This window comes from Ixodes scapularis, unplaced genomic scaffold (genome assembly GCF_016920785.2).
Source record: "Ixodes scapularis isolate PalLabHiFi unplaced genomic scaffold, ASM1692078v2 PGA_scaffold2__306_contigs__length_199485367, whole genome shotgun sequence".
Classification (NCBI taxonomy): domain Eukaryota; kingdom Metazoa; phylum Arthropoda; class Arachnida; order Ixodida; family Ixodidae; genus Ixodes; species Ixodes scapularis.
In genome coordinates, this window is record NW_024609857.1 from 58,197,472 (window position 1) to 58,215,488 (window position 18,017).

The window sequence follows — 18,017 nt, forward strand, 5'->3', positions numbered from 1 at the left end:
GTAGGTGGCGTAAATTCCTAAACGTACAAACATTAAAAAAAAAAAAATTCGCCCGCTCTTGCAAAGATGAACGCGCAGAAATCATTCGCCGCGCTCGATCTTGACCAAATGAGTTTCTGATCAATAGGAAAATAATACATTTGGGGCAGTCGTTTGGGGAAGGAGGAGGGTGCGTGATTTCCAATCTTAATTGCTAGGTGAACAAAAAGATAGAAAGAAAGCAAAAAAGAAAAAAGACTCTAACTGAGGAAGCAATATCGATTGGCTGAGTAGTACAACTTGAACGGGGAAGTGGTTTCGATCGACCTGTCTGGCAGCAATCGTTGGACCGTGCATGGTTGTTCGCGCGAGAGATTCCGCTTGAGCCCCGGCCGCAAGGTGGCGTGAATGGTCTTCCCTCTTTTTTTTCTCTATCTCTTTCCATATGCCAACTACCAACACTGACATATGGTGCCGATGGTGCCGACTATGCGCGTTATCACTTCAAGGAAAAACAAAAGTTTTGCGTATTGTTTACACGCCACGCGAAGTAGTTCCTACAAGATTTGGTTGTCGGGGGAAAAAGCGATGCTTTTGACGTTTGAAACGAAACGTGTACGTCTTGATAAGACATTATATATCTAATTTAAGATCTACCTTCTTGTATTTTAATTCTCCACATAACGAGGGAAATTAGCAATGCTCCGTGAGGCGCCGGACTTTTCTCTTTACTTATTCTTGAGATGAAAACGAGTCTATACGTAGAGAGAAATTCGTTTTCAGGATTTAGATACGATGCCAGGAAGTTCGAGCGATGTCCTCTGGCTCTGCCGCGGACAATTTTACTATTTCCCAAGAAGAAAAAAGCGTTTCCTCTCGATTTCAGATGAATCCTCAGATAACCGGCAACAATGATGTTAAGCATCAAATGGCCAAAAAGTTGGTACTCTGAAACGCCGCAAATATTGAGTCGCTGAATAGTGCCGACGTTTCACTCAAGACAGGCTTCACTCAATGATACGAATATCCCATGTCAAACATTGAAACGCAGTTGCTGCAGCCTTAAATGAACTGAATAATTTATTTTCAGTGCATCCGAACAAGCAAACCTTTTGCTTCAACAGTTGTCCGACGGTTATAATATATATCTCAAAAAGTGAAATTAGAGTTTTCTGAGAGCTCCAAATAAATATAAGTCGCTGTCATTGTGTGGTGTCAACAAATTGTTCGTTAAATTAAAAGAAAAAAAAATTGAAGTACCTATTTCGAAATCAACTAAGTTATTATGACGAAGTAACTGCACCTGTAACGCGTTACTTTTATTTTTATATAACTGTAACTGTAACTTAAATACATTTTTGCAAACTATCTGCAACTGTAACTAATTACTTTTTAAGAGTAACTTACTCAGGACTGCGTTTGTCCTCTCAACTCGGAGACAGAACAAGCGGCCACGTGGCCTGATGCCTATCCCATGGCGCCAACGTTAATTATATATCCACGCGCTAGGGTTGGCAAAGTAGAAAACGCGTGCTCAACTCCGGGAAGTGTCAGAGTTGGACTATTCTCATCACTCCAGTAATTGGACACGAGCCACTACCGGAGCGCCCGCCGGGGCATTGGTTGTTATGAGCCGAAGTGGAGTGCTCACGCAGTTCTCGTGTCCAATCCATGAGCCGCGCCCGACTGTCGTCAGGCGCCGGGTGGCTTCGGTTACACAATTACGTCATCAAGCTTTGCAACGGTAAGACTGAAAGAAATAGACCTCTTTTATCGTCGCAATTTCACCGCGACAATAAGTTTCTGAACTAGTGGCTGTCTGTGCGAGTATACTTGGGCCTGACCATAGGACCAGTACGCCTCTGCAAAGTCATGAACATTCCAACCCGATTTAGTTTCATGACCCCTTTAACCATTAAAACACTAAAGGAGCCAAGTAGATGAACGGATCTTGCGATGCGCTCAGGTATAGCGCAATCGGTGCATCTAATATACATAATTACGCAATAAGTGCCCAATGAATAACTCATATACGTCGGTGATGACCTAGCAAAATTAATTAAATATGACACGTACCCGAACAGAACGGCTGAAACATCGAGTCTCAATCCACTTTTTTCTTATTTTCAGAAATAGCCGCCGGTGTGGAAGACGAAAATAATCCCTGGAGAAGGGGAACAAGAGGGACAATAGACAAACAGTTTTATGTTTGTCCTTTGTCCCTCTTGTTCCCCTTCTCCAGGGATTATTTTCGTCATTCTTGTCGAGCTCGCTTGCACCTTTGCATTTAATTGCATTATAATTACACTTTGGAAGGTTTTGGTTGTTAACACGCATGAGCAGCAGGACCGCCGGCCGGAAGCATAGCTTCATACCAAAAGTTCTGAAGTCGTGGATTGACCCGGGTTGAATCTTTCTGTTCAAACCTTCTCCTGCTGAGTTCTCATGGTGGCGAAAACAGTTTGAATAAATGAAATTTCGATACACGTATCAAAAGGGGAATAGTGCCAGACTATGTAGTATTGATACTAACACTCTGATAAACACGCGAAAGAGCAATCTGATCCAATGAGGAACAGTAGACAATCGCTTTTCATGCCAATTTTCGCAATCAATGGCAACGGCCAACGCCGTCTCCTAGTAAACTTCGAACTGTGTTACAAACAAGCACCTCGTAGAAGCGACGTTTTACTGTTGTGGAGCATTCCCGCAGTGTGCGTCCCGTCGTGCTCAGCGAGGCAGGAAGCCTTCCTGTCTCGCTTTCGGGTGAATCCGCCGATTTCCTCGCTATCAGGGGCATGCATATCTGGAGGCGGCGCTGCTCCAAAACGACGCGCGGAAGTCATCCGTGTTGATCCCGACCCCCGGTGACAAACGCCCGTTCCAGGAGGGAAGCGTACCACAAGACCAGCGGAAATCGCCAACAAACCATGGCGTCCTGGGACCCTAAACTTGTCAAACACAAAGTTGGAGCCGAAAGTTCGCAGAGCGCGCCGATTGGACGTTGGCGACAAAAACGCTAAGTCATCGTTGTGATTGTACAACCGGTAACCTTCGGCCCCAACTTTGTGTTTGACGAGTTTAGGGCCCCTGGGTTCCTACGATATTGCTGGAAAGCTTCAGGGTGGAAGAGAGCAACGATGGTGTTGTTGGTATGACTATGAACAAATTCGTCGACACAAAAGAAAAAAAAACAAACAGGAGAGAACTTCAGGCGGCTCGTAGAGGCCGGAAGGCCGTCGCCATGACGATGAAACGCGGCAACACGTTCCAAATATACACGCGACGACGCAAGCAAACAAACACGAGCTGACGCATGCGCGGTTGGCACGAGCTCGGAATGGAAATGGGGCCACGCTCGCGATGTGCAGCGGGCAAGAAAGCGTTCCAGGCCCAAATACGCGCGATTCCTCGAGCCCCTCTTCCTGACACGAGCTGTCGCGCGCTGTCGGTGGCCGCAGCGGCGACGGAAGAGGCTCTGCTGTAGCTCTGCCTCGCGACGAGCCCTCCACCGAGAGATGGACGAACCCATCTTGGTTCAGCCCGTCGTCCCTAGACTGATGCGTATAGGCTCAACCCTTTAAATCGGGTGGCACCTTGCGCCACCTAGCCATTGTTTTTTTTTTTTTGTTTTTTTTTTGTTTCCACGGTCTGCGTCCTGGCGCAGTGTCGGTGTTTTCCAACCGCCTAAAGCTGGCAAAGTTAAATGTGAGGCAGACGCCCGTGGGTATTTTTGCCCGTCACTGACTCTATACAACGAAGCTCTAGCGTGACGAAAGCACGAAGAAATAAAGTCGTTTTAATTCCAACTCAATATTTTCCATTATAAATGCTAAAAGTAATTCACATTGTAACTATAACTACGTTTAGTCAAAAGTAATTAAATACAATTATTAATTACCTAAATGAGTAAATTACAGTAATTCAATTACTCTAATCGCATCGCTACACAAGTCTGGAGCTGAGAGACGCGCACCCATAAGGCTGATATGATAAAGGAATCAAGTGGTTTTATTCGTACAGCGAAAGTATATTTAAAACAACGTTACTGGATCTAGTAACGTTGATTTAAAGCATTTGGGAAGCAAATTGGCACCTAAATATATACTCAAATGTCTTCTTTTTCTTTTCTTACGGTCTTCTATTGAGCATTGGCGCGATTCAGGGCAGGAAAACATCTCTTCGTCCCCAAGAGATATTTCGGGAGATGGAAGACCTTCTCCTTTGAATATCGGAGACATTTCGATCACCCGAGGCTCCGATTGCGAAAGTGTTGCGCAACATGTCTTATTGCGGCTTCTCGGCTCCCGTACGCCTCGGATGTTTCTGCTCGCGTCAGGGGTGTCAAGAGCGGAACCGGAACGCGGCCAAATCCTTAGCGCCGACATCAGGTTTTTCCGAGAAAAGGGACGAGAAAGAGAGCGACAGAAGAGGGGAGAAACAAACCAGATGGCAGTTCGGGCGTGTTCGTTTTGCCACGACGCGTCATGAAGCTCTTCGGGCGCTAGTCAACTTTGTTTATTTTTATACAATGCGCGACGCCGGTGTTTTCCCACGAATGAGTACAAAATTAATGCTAGACCAATAATAGGTACAGACCTCGCGAGTGATGTTTTCTTAATTATTTGCGTATACCAATGCTGCTGTGAGCTGAGCCCATCCCATCGTGACCCCCCGGGACCACAGATGTCCGCGTCCATGCCCCGCCGTTCGCGGAACGGCCGCAATACATGGGACCAGCATGGGGCCTTTCTCTGTAGATTATCAATCCCATGGCTCACGTGTGCACGCACGCGCAATGGATCTTCTTTTTTTTTTTTTCAGAAATTGCCGGTTCGAGCCTTGAGCTGTTTGGGCAGAGAAAGCGCGTGCTCCCTACGAGCGCTGGCACAAGCCTCCCGCATCACTGTACCTCTCGCTTACAAGCTGGTCATGGTCGCTCGGTTCATGGAACACAAACATGTGCTCTCGTTCCAAAACCTTCAAAACGTCTTTGAAGATAAGAAAACGTTGATATCAAGCTCGTCTAAGTTCTCTTCACGAGCACGTGCTTGCAGGCATAGGGCACAACGTGGGTGTGGGCGGTAGCGTGACTACGCGGCAAGCGATAAACGTATGACTGGTCGAACGGACACGCTCACGGTGATGGCGGAAAGTCAAGCAACGAAAAGCAGATTTGAAGCTGCGTATTGCTGTAATTTTGTTGTATAAGCCGTATAAGCTGTAGTTTATATATACAGCAAAAGGAACGTCTCCCTTTGAGATATGGCGACAGGGGTTTAAGCTTTGTGTATTAAAAATTTCGCCAGTGCAAAAATAAATATGTTTGGGCTCGTTTTTTTTTTTTTTTTTTTTTTTACTATTTTAAGTGAAGATTAGACTAGCTTTAAACCCTTGTCAGAGGACATCAAAACCACTCCACAGCCGGTTTTACAGTTTTCGAAGTAAAATGCAAAGTGCCAGTGTTTTGTTCGTGCGAACGGAGTCGCGCGGTGTGCACACCTTCATTTGCTCGCACTCGGTTACAGTTCACTCTCATTCACTCGCTTATTATTATATAGTTTAGTCGAACTTTGAATTAAGAACAATAGCATTAGGCTGTTATTCTTTATGTTTTTTTTTTTCATCGGGTGCAATGTACCTACAATCGTCGACAGCGTTTACAGAACGTCATAGTAAAGCGAGTAAAAATCTGTCGACAGTCTGTTTACAAAAAGCCATACTAAAGTGAGGGAAAAAAAAAAACGACGTTGCAAGCCGCGAATAATCAGGAGAGGTCTTGTGACACCGGCCCCGACAAAATCCCAGTGCGGCTTTAGATCACGGTGGGAGGCAAATTTGTTCGACAGCGAAAATTTAACACTGATTCCCGTTATTCACTCGTCCCAGAACGGTGGCGATTGAAAAGTTTCCCATTCATCGAATATGCGAGGAACCTGTTTACGTTCTTTTGTTTCTATGCAGAATGGAGAACGATGGCCCCAACTGCGAATTTCCGTTTTCAAAAAACACACAAAAAAAAAAAAGAAACAAAGAAATAGAAGACCGTTGCAGGTGATACTATATAGTATACAAGACGGTGGACTCGTTTAGAAATAGTTTTATTTTAAAAAGTCAATGCTCGATTTGACATGTGTTCTTTGTTTATACACCCGCTAAACGATAAAATGTTATGCCAGCTCCATTGATTACATCTCATCGGCCTCTCAGCGCGCGCCACTCTTGGCACAGCACGGAGCATCTCCGAGGCCGTAGTTAGGATCGCGATCTGACTCGTTGATCACTTTATGTCAAATGATGAAAACGATCTTACGTTTTGCCGCGTGGAAGAGGCAGTAAAAAAGACCCAGTGAAACAGATAAAGATCTCACGTCAAACGGAGAGGCTACAATATACAGTTTTACTATAGTTGAGGAGAAACCCCACTATCTATTTCGCACAATCATAAAAAAAAACAAAAAAAAACATGAATCCAATTGTGGGAAAACACCAGCAAAAGTGGCACCTTTGAGAACACAAATATATATATATATATATATATATATATATATATATATATATATATATATATATATATATATATATATATATATATATATATATATATATAAACATTACAACTCAACGCGTACCAGACTTTTCAATACGACAATCATAGGAACAAGTTAAAACACAAAAGCTGAAATTCATTCATCTCTCGCTTTTTTTCATGTTCATACAAAATATACACAACATCTGTTCAACGTAAATAGATTGCCGCGAACATGTAGCTTCTCTGTGTTCGGTTTTTGGACGAGTGGCCTGGGGGCGAATACAGCTCGTGATCGTATTTATGGCGCCCGAAAGCAGAAGCATGAATGTCTCTTTTTAGTGCTGATTGCATCGTGCTCCGTAAATGCGGCTTTTTTTGCTATCATACCGGTGCCCTGCCCAGAAACGGTATAGTGTGCCTCTACTGAAAGTTTCAAGAAACCTCACAATGGGGAAGTATTACCGCCTTCCAGCGAGGTCGAGCATCGTGGCATCGCAAAAACAAAAACTCGAGCACACATGAGAGAATATTAGCGGTGAAAGTGCGGTATGCTAAAACGGCCCCAGCGGGCTTTTCGTCGTGAATACTCTCGGCAAATTAGGCCCGGTACGCGGACTTCTTGGGGCTGTAATGACTAGTCCCCTAGAGACTAGAGCACACCTTCAAGGGCTATCGCCTGCATACTCTATAATTCATATGCACTTTCCAAATGGTCGTACGATTGCACGGTTAAAGGGATGATTATACGGCTGATCAAGCCCCAACGACTGTGTTCACACGCTGCCATCGCCTTGCCACCTACTTAACATCTCGTGTAAGTGCACGAACTGCGCTGACTCGCGTTACCGAGTCCAAGCAGTAAATACAGGTAGTATAAGAAAAACGATAGAAATTGCTGAAGGGTAAACCGAGCGAAAATAATTGAATCCCAACGTTCTGAGAGGCTTGCGAGGGAAAAATTATAGGAAACAATCGGGTGGAACTGACTCGTTCAACAATAAGAGCACTGCAGAAACATACAACTATACAGTGGACGTTCGTTTGGCCTTTCGGCGCTTCTGAATCGCGACGCAGGTACCACACGCGATGGAGTAAGGGCGGGATTGGTGTTGTATACATATTTTGGAGCTAGTTACTAAATACGATCATTTCTTGCTCGAACAAGAATTATCTAAATTCCGCTATTCGTTCGTTGCTGCGAGACAAAAAAAGTAACAACGTCGTCACCTCTTCAGTGGGGAAAAAAGTAACACTACAAGAAACGCGTTATTTTAATGTATTATATACGTGCAAACAACACGTTGCGCGCTGCGGCATGAGCTCACGCCGACGTCCTAATCGCAAAAAAGGGTCTACTTAATCGCCCTAACGAGTGGATCAAGCGCAGAGCCGACAGCTGCGCCACCGCAGTGCCGTGACGTCAGAGAGTTGAGTCGGTCTATGCGGAGAATAAGTCGATCGTCTTCTTGTGACGCAGGACTTGCGGTGACGTCAGAAATAAGCCGAGCTCTGATTGGTTCTGATTATAATGAAAGACGTCAAAGCAAGCTGCCTTGACGTCTACCTCTTATCCTTCAATCAGAACCAAACAGAGCTCGGCGTTCTGACGTTACCACAACCCCTGGAAGCAAGCAGACGAACTTGCGCTCCGTATAGTTTTTCCGTATAGTTTTAAGAATAGTATTTTTTTTTTCTGAGGAGGAGGGGGGGGGGGTCTATTTTTGGCTGATTGCACAGTCTGATTAGCCGCGGAGCGAGAATTAGATGCCTGGGACTCACCCCGACCTGCGTTTCTTTTATTGGCAAAGGAAAATAAAAAATAAAAAAAACACGAAAGCTCTCGTATCTTAATTAAGCTGTCAGTGACTCTAGTCATCTAACATTTATTTTAAGCTGTATGTTAGAATGCAGAGTGGCGCCCACGACCGCCGCCGACAACTCCTTCAAAATACGCAGCGCGGCATACGGCGCGGGCGGCAGATTTGTAAGTCTAATTCACGCTCTACCTTCAGACAAGGGCAAGAGAAGGACGACGAACGGAGTCAAGATAAAAGTATAGTCTGGCCTTTCTTCGTTGATCCCAGTCTTCAAAAGGTTAATGGCACTATATTTAGCTTCCAGCTTAGTCATCCGCGTTTCATTGACGGGTCTTTTATTGACTCGCCAATTGATTCTCTTTCACTTTAGTTCAATTATAAGCACCATCTCATCGATAAGGGCGGTCGATATCGACTGCCCAAGCCTGACCTTTGTTAAAGCACCAACAAATCGGCAAAAAAAAAAAACAAAAAAAAAAACGCGATTGCACAAATTTTTTTTGTAACGTGCCAAAGACCCTAATCGATCGTGTTTTCTTGTCGGCGAAATTCACAAAGTCTGGTTTATCTTCTTTTTTTTTTTTTTTAACAAATGGTTACTTTGTAATAAGCAGCAGAATCAGGAAAAGTGGTTGACATTCGGGTGGCAGGCGAGTAACGAAAAGAAAGCTAGGGGACGTGTCTAATTGCCCTGTTCGTATCTCCAAAGGCCAGTTCACACGCTCGGGTTTCCTTGGGATCAACGGCGTTTTAACCGCTTGTGACTTTTAATAGCCAGAGTACGTTATTAAAAAAAAAAAAGGAAGAAGAAAAACCAAGGTAGCTTGTCTAGAGTCATCTGAGAGATTATATGTGTTGTGTCAGGTTCGCTGACCTGACGTAGTCAGAGCCAGTCCATGATCTTACTTCTTTGTTGTAGTTCTTGCCTGGGGTCACCCAATCTTTATGCGTAAATCTTGCGGTTCTGACTTCTCACGACCAAAGCACAAACACTAGCGGGATCTACCGACTAGTTCTGGAACAGTTCCAATCTGAGTATGTTTAATTTCTTTTTACACATTATTTTTTTATGAGTTTGAAATCGTTCTGACGACAATAGGAACTTTTAGTAAACCGTTACCGTGTTCTGCGTACCGCACTAGCGGAGCCTGAGCCTTTGCAGCATGCTTTCAAGCGCGCACCCCGCGGTCACGGTATCACCCGGGCGCGCGCTTAAAAGCACGCTTTAAAGGCTCCGACAGTGCGGTACGCGGAACACGGTAACGGTTTGCTAGAAGTCCCTGTTCTAAGCGACTATTTCTCGCAGAAAGTGCGCATATTTGATCTCGAAAATACTGCAAACCATTCAGTCTAGTTACATCCAGCTAGGGAATGCTCCAGGGCTAGACCTGATAAACGACGCCAGTATGTTTTCTCGTCGTGAGCCGCCACAAACCGTCGTAACGCGATCGCTTGCGTGCTCAAACGGAAATGTGTAAATGATCCTTAGTTTGGTCATTATAGATGCGAAACTTTTCTTGTCATCAGATAGGCGCTTACCTCGGTCAAGCAATCAACGAATATGCTCGCAGTGCGTATTTAATTGACGGCGATGCTTGCAGAGTCTTGTCCTTTATCAACCTTAGTGGCATGCATTACCAGTCAAGGGCGTGCTCTCCGACCAACCGCGTTTGGAGACCGTTCGTATGAGCGTAAATCAGGAGGCTTGACCGGGTCGCAGAGCGGGAAGCATCTCGGCCAGAGTAATTAAATCTCTAATTAAACTGGCGGCTCTAACAAAGCGACGCAACGAGTCGGGGTAGAGTCTCGGTGCTGTCGTCACTCTGCTGCGCCTCGCGCGCGCACGCTCGGTCGCCCAAGCCTCCACTCCAGTTCTCTCTTCTCCTAAAACGCTGGTCTTCTCTCCCGTTATGGGGAGAGAAACTTTCCCCGATTTTCTCAACTGGGAAAATTGGGATGCAGGTGGTCAGTTCTGGTGCATTTACCACGTGCAGCCCGCAGCTTTCGGGAGCCGGATAATTAGTCTGAACACGGAGTTGAAAGGAGCGCCATTTCGGTTTCTATATTTGGAGATGAGTTTGCAGACCTCTTTCCGGGCGGCTATTGGATTATTTCTTCGCTTCAGCTAAGCATCTAAGGACGCTTTAATTGTTGTGTTTGTGTGTTTCATGCACGATCATTTTCTAGCTTGGCGCAGCTCAGGGCTCGTGCTGGCTGGATGTGATCCTCGGGGAGAACTTCCTGCGTCATATCTGAAGAATGCGCATACACAGGGGGGGGGGGGGGGGGGGGGGGGGGGAGAGGAGATCAACGGTAGGGTGGGCTAACGCGTCTCAGCTCGGAGCGTGGAGCGAAAGCTTGCGGCACAGAACCTCCTGGGTTCGACCCCCATTTCCTGCCCCTTGGTACGCCTCAACAGGTCACCCGCTGAGACGTACCAACTTCAAGGCTGCTTCAACATTCAAGCAAGACAATTACTTTAATAGGGTACATACACAGCTTCGAACAGCGCTCAGAGCCTCAAGGTGTGTGTGCCCACGGGTGCCATAGTTCCGGATTCGTTGCCTTTTAGGATTGTAGTCCACCATGCTCGTTAGCGTGTCACTTCTATATCCTCTCGTTTTCACCAGAGCACGTTCAAATAATACGCCAAATTCAAAGAAAGGCTGAAGGCCCTTGCACACAGTTTATTTGTTCACGTTGCGTTATGTTACGGGAGCTAACGTCCGGTTACACTGCGACTCAATAGCAGATACGTGCTTCGACCAAAGTGTTGCAACCAATTCAAGAATAAGCTTTGCAAGCGACATACGAAGCACGAATGTCCCGTCGACTCACGACGTAACGCTCGGTACGCGGTAACGGTTTGCTAAAATTCCTTATTGTGTGAACGGGCATTTTCGATGCCTGATTCAGACAGTTGCGTTGGTTGCGGTAAGCTAAGGCAGATTCACCCGTCAGAGCGCGCGGCATCGGGCACTATCAGTGCACTCTAACGGCCCGGCGCGCAACTAAAACTGCAGCGATGCGGATGCGCCGCAGTTGCGCGGCGGGCGCAACTGCAAATTGCTTTGATAGTACCTTATGCCACGCGCTCACGTGTTCCCGCTAACTCTGATTAAGATCGTGCACAGCAACAAGGAGTTTCCGATCTTAGATTCAGCGCACAAATCCGATTAAAATGTCAAGCTTTCGCTCGATGTGATGCGACGCGGAAGCGAAGAACAAACGAGTGAAGAACAAACGAGCGACCATTATTCACCGAAACTGACGCCACCGACCCCTTCGTGACGTCGCGGTTGGGCGCCGCGCGTCAGTCCCGACTACGTCACAGAGCCGACTTGTCGACGTGCCAATTCCCGCGGCGGCACCGCCGCGGCCGGAGACAACATTAAAACAGGGCGCGCCGTGAATCCCGAGTTGGAATGAGGTCTGGCTCCGACGACAGCCCGCGATGATTTCACCTGATGGTCAAGGGCCGTCGGTATGCACAGCGCCCGACTCCGTGTTCTACCGCGGTATACACTGAGAGGACGGTGAGCCCACCTCCACAGATGTTGTATTGTGGAGGTGGGTCGTACCAATGGGCTAAGGAAAGAGCTTCCGGAATGATGCGACTCCAAAAAAACCCAGAAAAAGCTCTCGATCTGGTTCCAAATCCGATTACTCCCATTTTTCCGATTACTTCCGATTTTCAAAACAACAGATTTTCCCGCCAGTTTGAAAACGGGTATTTCACGTCCATTATAACATTATAATATCCGTACTATTAACTACTTATCATCTTAATTTACCAATTTCAGTGAATCCTTCTCTTTGGCGGGAGGCATGATTCGAGGATTCCTAAATATAGGAAATTTATAGAAACAAAACCGCGCCAATAGGAAGGGGAGGAAAAACAATAGCACGGTCATGAGTAATTTTAGTACCTCCGAAAGTAATAAGATTACACTTTTGATCACTTCATAATAAATGTATTCAAAATACTACGAAATTACCCCCAAAAAATAATCTATTTCGAGTAGTTTGATTACTTGTAGCGAATACCGTACACGTCTGGGTTCATGCATATGTATGCTTAGAACTTTTCTGCCGACAGTTTTTGTACGACCAGCGTGACCGTCATACAAGAAAGAAAACTCAGACAGCATCTGTAGAATGTCTTTCGTGTATTATATTAGCAGTGTTACCGCGGCTTAACAGTTAAAGGACAAAGGGGAGAATATTCGTCCGCTTATCTCCTAAGCCGACCGTCGCTATTGTTGTCTATTGTCTGAAAACAGGCGGTGCAATTTGCGACAGAAGGCAGAAGGGGACCGACTATATCCTATAAATGTCCTCTTCTGCAACATACAAAAAAAAAAATTCTGATTAAGATGGCAGTGATATGGTTCCCATGGTAACAACGGAAGTAAAAATAAGAGCACAGTCCTTGGTAGCATACAGCAGGAGAATGAAAGCCAGCAACAACACTGTAATAGGTACGTAATTGTACCGTGGAGGTTTTCGTAAGTCACACCAGCATACATCTCTGGCCACGTTCCCACGGGGTCGGGGAATGACGACGAACACGGTGAAGCAACGGTGAAGCGCAATGCTGTCCACGTGTTTTTCCTGGAATTTCTGAAATCATTTCGTTGAATTCAATTAAAAAAGCCAGCAAAAGAGGCAAACAAAAACAAATTTGTTTACGGCATGCATGCCTGCGCAACGTCCCACACATTCTCTTTGTAAGAACAGAGAGTCATTATAAAGTCTGTTTTTCTTTTCGAAACGGGCGCCCCCCGAGCTTGAACAGATGTCCCTTGTTTCGAAAAATAAAAAAAAATAAAAGAATATAAGCGAAACGTAAAGATTGTTTTTGCAAACGCCGCGTCGGAGATGATGTTTTGAAAGCAGCTCGGAGCTGCAATGCAGAAAGAAGCCGAAAGTCGGTAATGAGCTTAGCCTCATATCGAGAACACAAAGGCGAAAGAACGATTAGACAAACCGGTGACTTTAATCGCCCTGCTTCTCAGCTAATGCAAACCGGAAATTGCCGTGACATAAATTCTCGCTCGTGTTGTGTCCCTTGGGATGGCAGAAATCCTGAAACTTATACAAAACGCGATGTTTGTCATGAATATGGTTAACTTAGCAAAATAAAACGCGAGCTAATTCCTTGAAAGTGGAGCATAATAATATTAATCTTGAGATGGAAGTGGAGTAAGAACTAAAACGAACGGCGGTGTACGCAAAGGACATCCTAAATTGGAGAGCTTCCAATTTTGTCCACTTCATACGTCAAAAACGGCAGCGCAGTTTCGTGGTTCCGTGCATCAAAAAATTAAAAAAAATATTATGTTTTTGTTGGTTCATTTTATGTTATTTTATTCCTTTTTATTGATTCGTCCTGAGATCAGTTTAGTGAACCAACGTGTTCGTTTCCTCGGGATATCATCACCAGCTTCACGTTCTTTCGTGAGTAATTAACAAAAGGGTCCAATGCAAGTACAAGCCTCTGGACTGAACGCCACCGAAGAAAATTTGGTTTGTGCTTTCCCGAACGTATATTAATATCTTAGAGGGGTGGCATGCTTGGTAAATATAAGTGCTCACGGTATAACATACGCACGTGATAGGACACATATCAAAACACATTACAGCCACAACTGCATACATCCATTTGGTTTGCAGCGTCCCCGGATAGCGCAGCCAAAAGGTTCCTTTGAAACGAAGGAGCAACAAGAGCTTTCGTTCGACACAAGCAACCCATCTAGGTTAATCGAGGTGCTATCAAGGAGTATATGAGACATGTTCAAAAGAATCCAGGATGTCACGTGCTTCATTCGTCTCTTCAATCTGTGTTCCCACCCCTAGCCGCGCGCGAGAGTCAAATTTCCGATTTACACGAGGACCGTAGGTAACAATTCACTCATTATGTGTGTCGAGTATGTTGGTGCTTTCGTTACAAAGCTATAAATATAGAATACCAAATATGTTTGTTAAAGACCCATTCGTGCTCCGTAATTCTAATTAGTAAAATTAATCGTAGAAACGTGCAGCGAGTGCGTTAAATCATTGAAAGTGTTCAAGCTCACTATATTATAAACATAATCGTTTCAAGTATCGTTATGAAGCCGCACTTTATGCGGCAGCAGTATCGAGGTCATTAATAAAAGCGAGTGATTTGATACGAGCGTTTGTAAGAGGATTGTAAGTAATTGTTTAATGAATGCGCGTCAAAGCAAAGTTGGCGTTTGGGCGTCTTTGGTTTTCTCGCCGACTGTGCCGCGCAATGCATATTTAGAAAACAACCGCATAAACAGTAAACGTGGCTGGCATGGTGTATTATTTCTCGTAAGAAGCCTACAATTTGGAGAACGGCTAAAAGAGCTTCGAGCAACATATAAGCGGTTGCTCGCTATAGTGACAAGGCAGGGTCAAATAGATTGTAGAATGTATATTTATTTTTAAAGTCTGAGAGAGATAGAGGTTTTACTAGTGCAGAAAATCAGTGCAAAACAAAATATATTCAGTACAGATGTGAGTACCGTGAAGTAAGTTTACCATATTGTTCGCCAGTAAACAGGGCCCCGCGATTTTATAAACGAGTCTGAATGAATCTTTCGAAAACTGCCTTTTGAGCATTTCAGCCCGAATTCCATCCATGCCGCTTTCTTGGGAAGTTGTTATCTAATTTCCAAGGCATAGTGATTTCCCGCTATAAAAGGGAAGTTATGAATACGTTCCTCCTACAAAGAGGGTAAGAACATCATAATAAACACATTAAAGTTTTTTTTTTTTTTTTTTTTTTTCAGAGGTTGATATATTGTATTTTTTTGTTTAACTTAATATCCCAGGATATAAAGGTACATACGTATATATCTCTCCATATCCGGAGATATCTCCCATGTTAAACAGACTATAAACTGTTTAACATAGGAGGAAAAGGTATTGTACGAATCGGGTCACATTTCCATGCTCTGTCGCTACTGACGCTGCCTCTTGTTGTGACGGGCCTGGTGCGAACAAGTCTCTCAATGCCGGCGTCGGGTTATTTTCCGCGCAGTTGTCCGCACGCTGTCACTAGGCAAACAGGTCCCCCGCGTAGACCTGGTTATATGTACGCCATCAGCGGAGCGCAGAAAACCTTTATATATACCCGAGCGACCGAGGTTCCGTAGAGCTCCATACAAGTGCGTTTGAGTTAGGCTCTATAGTGTGTGTGTGCGTGTGTGTGTCTCAACAGCCTTCTCTCCACTTCCCAACCCTGCCAGTCTGTCTGCCTTTCCGTTCAGGCATGCTCCTATTGTGAGATGACGAAACGTGGAAAGCCGCCAATCGGCAGCAACAAAGAACGTACAGCGACTCGGTGAAGCACGTCAGGCTTTCCGTGTTTTCTATAATCCGGGTCTATCCATTATGAATACACGGACCTCGGTGACACTGACAATATGGGGTCTGCAAGAATGGACGATGTTAGTGAGGGCGGTTCGTCCATCTCAAAGGAGCGACATTGTTGGAACTTGGCAGGAAGAAATAGACTAAAATATGTCACACGTATTATATCTTGACCGGATATACACAATTCATTTGTTGGTGATTTGATATCTACATTAAATTATGAGTAAACTGTAATTATCATTTGTTGCATATGAAAGTAGCCTTAGCGAAGCTGCTTTCAAATAGTATTTTCAAGACCAAAAAAATAAAAAAAAATCTATAATGACCTGTTTCACATGGCGGCAATTTGGACGTCTTTTATTGACCTTTCAAAAACGTAAATGAGCCACGAAAGACAGGCAGTAAAAATGTAATATCTGTGAGCAAAAAACAAACAATAACTCATTCTGCAGATCGTCTACTGCTGAACTTAGCAAGCTCATTTCACTTTGATTCCAAGAACGACGAGTTTCTTGGGAGCAATTTTAACTCGTTATTTGTCAAGTCGTCGTTTGCAGTTCTTCAGTGACTTTTTTTTTACTTAGGATTGATTAGCTAACAAGTCAATATAGTAAAACTAACAACTAATCCTGCACTTGTAATATATATCTATCTATATATATATATATATATATATATATATATATAGATTAGAAGTGCAGGATTAGTTGTTAGTTTTACTATATTGACTTTTTTATATTGACTTTTTTTTTCTCTTTTTAACTATGCATATTTGAAAACACGATCGACTGGATGGACGGAACATTTAACTATTTATTCAGCGGATTACACTTTGACACCCAAGTGGATTACTCATGTCCCATCTAGACTTCAAAGATGATCACGTTTAAAATTTCTCTCGTGAGATCTGCAGTTTTTATTTTCCGTTAAACCTTAAGCTGAGACTAGAATCTCCGCCTTCAGAGCGAGCTTTGTGCCCTTGCTAAGCCAAAGGGGAACTCGGAGGTACGCACAACCAAAGCATTGCGGAAGCCTGCCAGCTCGCGCTGAAGGCGGAGCCTTCTAGTCCCAGCTTAAGGGTGAACGGAGTATAGATAAGGTTGCTGATTATTTTAACGGCCAATGATACAATAAAAAAAAAAAGCCAGAAAAAAAGAAAGGGGCCTTTCCGAAGGATCAATTCTTAGTTTCCGAACAACTATAAGACTTATGAAAGATAGTAATTCCAATTGCTTCGTGCCAGTGTCCCATTGGCATTACTTAAATTGTCGAACGATGAGATTCGGCGAAGAATCGAACCGCGGAAAAGAATAAGAAATCGAAGCTTCTTTGAGGAACTGCCCATGCTTCCTAGAAGTGAAGGTCGAACTTCCCCGTACGTGAAGACTGAAACAATGAAGAAATGATGGTTTTCGGCCCACGATTGGATAAACGCTGTCCAATAAATAATTGGGGTTGTGTGGATATTTATACAGCGTGTAGTTGGTCAGCCATTTCAAAGTTGCGACAAGTCACTCGCTGTAGATGAGCAATTTAGCCAGTGCAGTACAACCGCTAGCCTGGGGTCTTTAACGTGCACAACGCAGTAGTGATACACGACTGCACGCCGGTACGTTGCTCATCCAGACCGAAACGGGCAGGGGTGGGGTTTGAACCCAGGATCCGTGGGTTCTGCAGCGCAAGGTTTCGCTCCACGTGCTCCGAGCTGGTGTGCGCTGCTCCACTCAGCCACCGATCCCCCCACCGATGTCCAATGCTAAATGCTTCCTTTTGCATCACCGCTTGCGTGATCAGAAAACGGTCGCGTTCGAACGAGCGATCACCGTCGGCATGAGTCATCGCAAGGGACGCATCGGTGCGAGGGAAACGACGCAACTGACGTAACGCATGGCAGGCGATGCACGGCGAGTCGCACGATCTAAAATAGAAGACTGAACCAGGCGGCAAGCGCACACGCGCTATCTCTATGTATATCTCGTCGAAATGTCGAGTTTCGTTTTTTCACCTCACAGAAGTCACAGCGCGTCAAAATCTCGAGCACCGAGATAACGCGGAGAAAACACACAAACGTGAATTATCTGGGAAGGAATGCGAGACCACAAATCGAGTCTTCACTGATGTGGGAAAAACAACTACACACAGCATTCAAAACCAACTCCGCGTCTTCAATATTTCTTTATCTATTGAAATACGTAAAAGTCCTTTGAGAAGGCCATTATACAAGGTGGGCTGTTCCTTTCTAGGACAATGGTTCAGGTTAATATCTCTGGATGTTTGTTCGCTTGTTTATGTTATTATTTGGT

The 18,017-nt window shown here is 44.7% G+C and overlaps 1 protein-coding gene across 1 annotated transcript in view; it reads right to left on the reverse strand.

The window, feature by feature from the left end:
* Window positions 1–18,017, reverse strand: part of LOC8025090 — a 288,315-nt gene that overhangs the window by 269,905 nt on the left and 393 nt on the right. The window lies entirely within an intron of this gene.